This window comes from Zootoca vivipara, chromosome 5 (assembly GCF_963506605.1).
Source record: "Zootoca vivipara chromosome 5, rZooViv1.1, whole genome shotgun sequence".
In the NCBI taxonomy this organism is placed as follows: Eukaryota; Metazoa; Chordata; class Lepidosauria; order Squamata; family Lacertidae; genus Zootoca; species Zootoca vivipara.
The window spans coordinates 52,625,873-52,631,872 of record NC_083280.1 but is presented as its reverse complement, the minus strand read 5'-3'; positions in this window follow the sequence as shown (position 1 = coordinate 52,631,872).

The following is a 6,000-nucleotide window of genomic DNA, read 5'->3' as shown; positions in this document are numbered from 1 at the left end:
TGCAAGGGCTCAACAGTTCTGCAGTAGCCTCCTCCTACTGAGTCCCATGCCTTTTCCCTTCTCCATTCCTTCCCCGCACCATCCCTTTTCTCTGCATAGTATAATCAGGTTTGAAGGAAGACTATTTGTTCAGGATTCATCAAAACCTCATTATCAGACTTTCAACCTGTTCAAACAATGAATCAGTGGCAGTCCATTTGGAGCTGGTTCTAGGGAGCTGCAGAGCTGCTCTCCTCCTTTCTCCCCGCCCCACCTCTTATTTTGGCAAAGGCCCCATGTATTGCCAAAGCCCAGCTGAAATGAAAGACACCTCCCCTCCCTCATCTTCACCCTGTTTCAATAAATCAGTCCCAAATCAACGTCTCCTCCTAAGCCTCGGAGACTGACTAGGGTTTAGACTGTGGGCTTTTCCCTCCAGACAACAATTATGGGGAGAAACATCTGAATAAACACAGGATCATTTACTTAAAGAATTGACAGACCTTCCACTTGAACTGCTTTAAATTATTTGACGCCGCTTTTTGTGTTGTTGGGGGGGGGGTTCCCCTCCATAGAAACATATAATTACAGTCATTTACCAAACTGGAGCAGAAATGGCTGTAAGGGGGGGGGGAGGAAAGAAAAGAAGCTTCAGTAGACAGACACACAGGCATTGACACAGACATGTACAAGCACATATGCACAGCATAGTTTTCTGGCGCTCTGTCCAAATAGCCACCCAACACTTCTATAATGCTGCCTTTCTTTGCTCTGGCATTTCTTGGGCTCCTGTGCAATAAATGTGGCCACCTCTTAGATTTGCCTTGGTTTTGCTTTGTGGGAGGTGCAGCATTTTTCATGAAAAACTGCATAGGAAAATAGCTATTTCCCACCCTCCAATAATTCCATTGCCTCTAAAGGTGATCAACAGAACATCACTTGGGAGACATGCAAGTGTCATTTTGGAGAAAATAAACTGTATATGCTGTCTTGGTCCTGCAGCCCACCACCACCACAATGGACCCCCTCGCTTTCCAACATCATTCCATTGGTTTGAAATTCTGATTAGCCAGAATTAGGGATGGGATTGCCAATTCAAGGTAGGGATGAGGAAGAGATTTGATTCAGTTCATGTTTAAAGGCAAATTTACCTAATACAGTGGTGCCTCGCTAGACGAATTTAATTTGTTCCACGGGTCTTTTCTTATAACAAAAAATTCGTCTAGCGAATCCCATAGGAATGCATTGGGAAAAAAATTGAAATTTTTTTTGCCCATAGGAACGCATTAATTGAATTTCAATGCATTCCTATGGGAAACCGTGATTCGCTAGACGAATTTTTCATAAAACGAATTCGACTAGCGAGGCAACCTCCGCACGAAAAATCCTTTCGTTAAGCGGAAATTTCGTTAAGCAGGGCATTCGTTAAGCGAGGCACCACTGTACACCCTTTCCAAAACAAGATGCAAACCAAACTACAGCTGTCCTTTGAAATTCACACATCTCTGAATTTTGCAATGCAGCTCTCCAACCAAGTAATGTGTACAAAATTGCGTATAACTGAAGTAAAATGTGGACTTAACACATATATGAGTGAAGTGTATCAAAAAAATACATTATATTGGGGGGGGGGGAAGCTTTGCAAAACAAATGTGTCTGTGGGGGGAAACCTGCATGCCAAAATGTTCATATTAGGAGAAATTTGCACTAAAATAATGATGAGCTTTCATAATATTTTGTTTCATTGCAATTTTGATGTAGAAGTGTAGAAAGTGGGAAAATTACAAACTGAGAGAAACCAAAACTGGCATAGTTACACATCCCTAATTCGGAAGAACCTACAGCTGCAATCCTCAACACACCTACAAGTCATTACACTCAAAAATGATTTACTCCTGAATACACATCCTTAAGAGACAGTGGCTAGAGGGGAAAGGAGACCGTGTGCCTGCATCTTTAATACAGGTGTGCAGAAGAGGGGATTTCGGCAGGTGCGTTATTGTGCAAACTTCTCTTTTTCCCACAAGTCTCTCTAGTTTAGGACCCTGATTTTAAAGGGAAGCTAACTCAGCAACAGAAAGGAAAGTTAAGGCCACAGGCCTAAAAAGTATATTGAAAGCATACCACTTGAATTCAGTGGGACTTACTTCTGAGCCTGCATGCATAGGATATCACTGTAGAGGCAGCTGATGGCTTGATTGAGTTGCTTTAAGATGGCTTGTTCCATGGCTCTCACCAGTAGAAGCAATAGCGGTAGGGGGGAACGAGCATGGAAAGGGACTGGGTAACATACAGGAAGTTGTTAATAGGGGTGGAAGGGGAGGTTAAACTAAAGAAGTTTGCAAGAAATAAGTGGAATATTAACAAGTTGGCTGCAATATCGCCAACTAAATGAGATATTCAAGATTGATAAGAAAAATGGTTTTACAACTCATACCTCTCAATTAGAAAAAGACCTGCTAAAGAATAAAAGGTAATGTCTAAAATGTATAAATTATTATTAGACTGGCAAACAAAGGATTAAATGGCCACATCATCAATGATACATTGTGCAATGGATATAGGTCATAATATTGATATGACAGCATGGGAAAGACTCTGGAATGGAGATTAAAAATCTACAGCGTGCTATGCATTAAAAGACAATTATATGTAGATGAGATATAGATGGTACTTAACGCCAAGTAAGCTGGCTAAAATGTATGTCTCAATCCAATATTTGTTGGAAATGTAAAGGGAAAGAAGATACCTTTTTCATATGTGCTGGTCCTGTAAGATTGCAAAAGCTTCCTGGGAAACGATCCATAATTAATTGAAAAAAATGTTGAAAATAACCTTTGTTTAAAAAAACAAAGCCAGAAGCTTTTCTTCTAGGTATACTCAGAGAACAGGTGCTGAAAGACCAGAAAAAACTATTTATATATGCAACCACAACTGCCCAAATGATATATACCCGGAACTGCCCCAAATAGAGACAATAGGCAATAAAAACCGATGGAATACACAGAGATGGGGAGACTTACCAGAGGATTAAGAGAACAAGATGATAGACTTTTTGTAACAGAATGGGGAAAATTTATTGAAGATATGAAAACAAATTGTAAACAATTAAAAACATTGGCAGGATTGATATAAACACAAACAGTAAGAAATTTAAAGGAATTATACTTGATAAATTTGTAAAAAGAATAAATTTGGATATGCAGTAAGAAAATTATAGAAAAATAAGAAACCATTGAAAGGGAGGGAGGGAAGTTGCAGAAAATATTTGATTTGTGTATATTTATATTCATTGTTGAATGCTTTAAAGTGGAAAAACTGAAAATATATTTTAAAACATAAATAAATAAAATGGCTTATTCCAGTTCCACCAGTCACATTCCTCTCAATAGGACCAACATATAACCTTGAAGACTAACAGAGTCATTCTAACAAAGTCCTATTGAACTAAACGGGGCTTACTCCCAGGTAAAAAGGGTGTCTGAATCGGTTAGGCAAAGTTAGCTAAGTGAAAGAAGGTCAATGATGATTTGGAACTTCTAAGGTCAGGTTCTGTGGTTGGGAGTTTGTTGATGCCTTTGAGCAAGGTGACCCTGAAGATCCTAAGCAGAAAGAGAGAGAGAGAGACTTCCAAACAAGCTTTGATCACCACTGAGCTTGTCACTTATGATCCATATAGCTAAGCCATTGACCAAATGGGTAGCCATTGTCCTAGAAGTCTCCCAAGTTTGCCTCTGCTTTGCAAAGCCCAAGCACAAACAAAGCCCTGCAAGAAGATAATTTCTGCTACATCTTCATTGGAGTCATTCATTTCCACCTGGATCGTAATCCTAGCCCAGCAGAAATTACTCCAGTGTTAACTTAGTAGTAGCAGTGGCAGTTTTCTAGAAATGGTAATTACAGTGTATAGAATGCCAGCTTTGTACAGAACACAGGTAATACTATCTGCATTGGGCACGTTTACAATCTAGGTCAGCTGAATACAAGTGAGTATTGCTCACCAGCACCTACACAGCTGTTGCTTTTTAACCACCTTCTCCCACAAACCATGTGCTCCAGATTATGAGGGATTCATGGTGGATTTCAATGGATTTTGAGTAACAGCATTTTTTGAATGTGTGGATTGGATTGAAGACTTCAGCAGTCCTAGCTGCCTCTTGGAGTGGTAGCTGGGAATCAGCAAGCGGAAATGGTTGTGGACTAACTGATCATACAGGTGAGAGGCCCAAGTTCTCCCCTATTTTTCTTCATCCACCTCCAATAGCACCCCCAAAGAACTGAGGAAACTGGGTGCTGGGATGGGTAAACTACAGTTCCCATGATTCTTGGGAGTGGTATGTGATTTAAATGTATGATGTGCATACATTTGTCTTTTCAGTATCCTACTCTGAACAACTTTTGGATTTTCCCATAAAACTGAAGACAGTTTTTTTTCCATTCTTCAGTTTTATGTGTGATAGTCCAAAGGAGGACACAATCCTCTCTACCATCACTAGAGTGTCAAAAAATGCTCACTTCTTCTAATAAATCAAGGAATGGACCATATATTTTCCCAATCAGAAGGTCAGCAGTATTGAATGTTGTTGTTCCCTTGACTTAAAGGAGGTGCTTCCTAAAATAGCCAAGCTATACTCAAAATGCCCCTGTGGTCATTAGGATCCATGTAGGAGAGGAATTTGGAGGGAGAGGAAGGACTGGGAGAGCCCCAACCCCTACCTACCTACCCACCCACCCAAAACATTTCCAAATCAAAGGAGCAGGGACCAATCACCAAGAAGTGGTGGGGTGACTCAGTCTCTTCCTCCCTCCCCTCACATGCCTGTGTTCTGCTGCTACCTGTTTGTCAAAGGCAGCAGTTCTTTAGGACTCAAATAGTCAATGAAGACCACCAATGTTTCTCCTTAACATCTTTTATTTACAAGATGAGGAGAGTAGAGAGCGAAGCAAGAGAAAACTGACAGATCATCTTATGGTCTCCTCTGCTGGTGAAGAATCCCTTCCCTTTGGGGGAAGACAATGAGTCAAATGCCTCACAGGCAGTTGGTGCAGCACCCAGTGTTGATAGCAAAGTCTGCATTGAGACTCCCAGTGGCCCTAGGAAGGCTTCAACCTTATATACTATTTGGAAATGCTGATGGCACGATCATCTCTGTTTGGGGTCACATCCCCATGACCTGTCAATGTTTACATCTGGCAAGAGGCCGACTACAAAGAGTTGTGATGTCCCCATGCTACTTTACATAGTGCTGAGTCAGTGACATACGTCTCAGGTGGAGATGCATGGCCTCATATCTCCCACTCCATCAGTCAGGCAGCTTTCTGTAGTAAGCGCCGATTCCCGTAAACTGTGGTTAATTCTTACAGAGCTCTAATCTATGATACTGCAATGGTCTAACTACAGGCAAGTGCCAATTCCAGGCCTGGGCTGACTGCATCCAATGGGGAAGTTGTCTAGCATCACTCCTAAGTCCTCATAATACAAAGGTCTTCTGGGTATGTCCCAAGACAACCTCTATGTATGGAACTGGATAGGAGCATGCCTCTTGCTTGGTACTGCACACCCTCTCCTGCCTGATGTTGCTCCCAGGCACTTCAGGCACAGGTCAGCTCCATCCACATTTAAACTGCAGCCGTTTTGTGGGCAACAGGCTATCTAATCTGCAGTTGTTAAGTCCAGCCCACTTCCCTAAAATTGAAGGAGGTGAACCATTTGCAACCCACAATCAACAGAAAACCATCATTTTGAGACTCCCAATGATGTGAGCCAGAGACTTTAACACTACAGTGCAATCCTATGCATTTCTACTCCAATGCAACCCCAGGAGAAGCTTGTAAATGTGCTTAACAGACCAAGAAGGCAATTCTATAAAATAGTAATAATTTATTATTTGTACCCCGCCCATCTGACTGGGTTTCCCCAGCCACTCTGGGCGGCTTCCAACAAAGATTTAAAATACATTAAAATGTCACACATTAAAAACTTCCCTAAACAGGGCTGCCTTCAGATGTCTTCTAAATGTC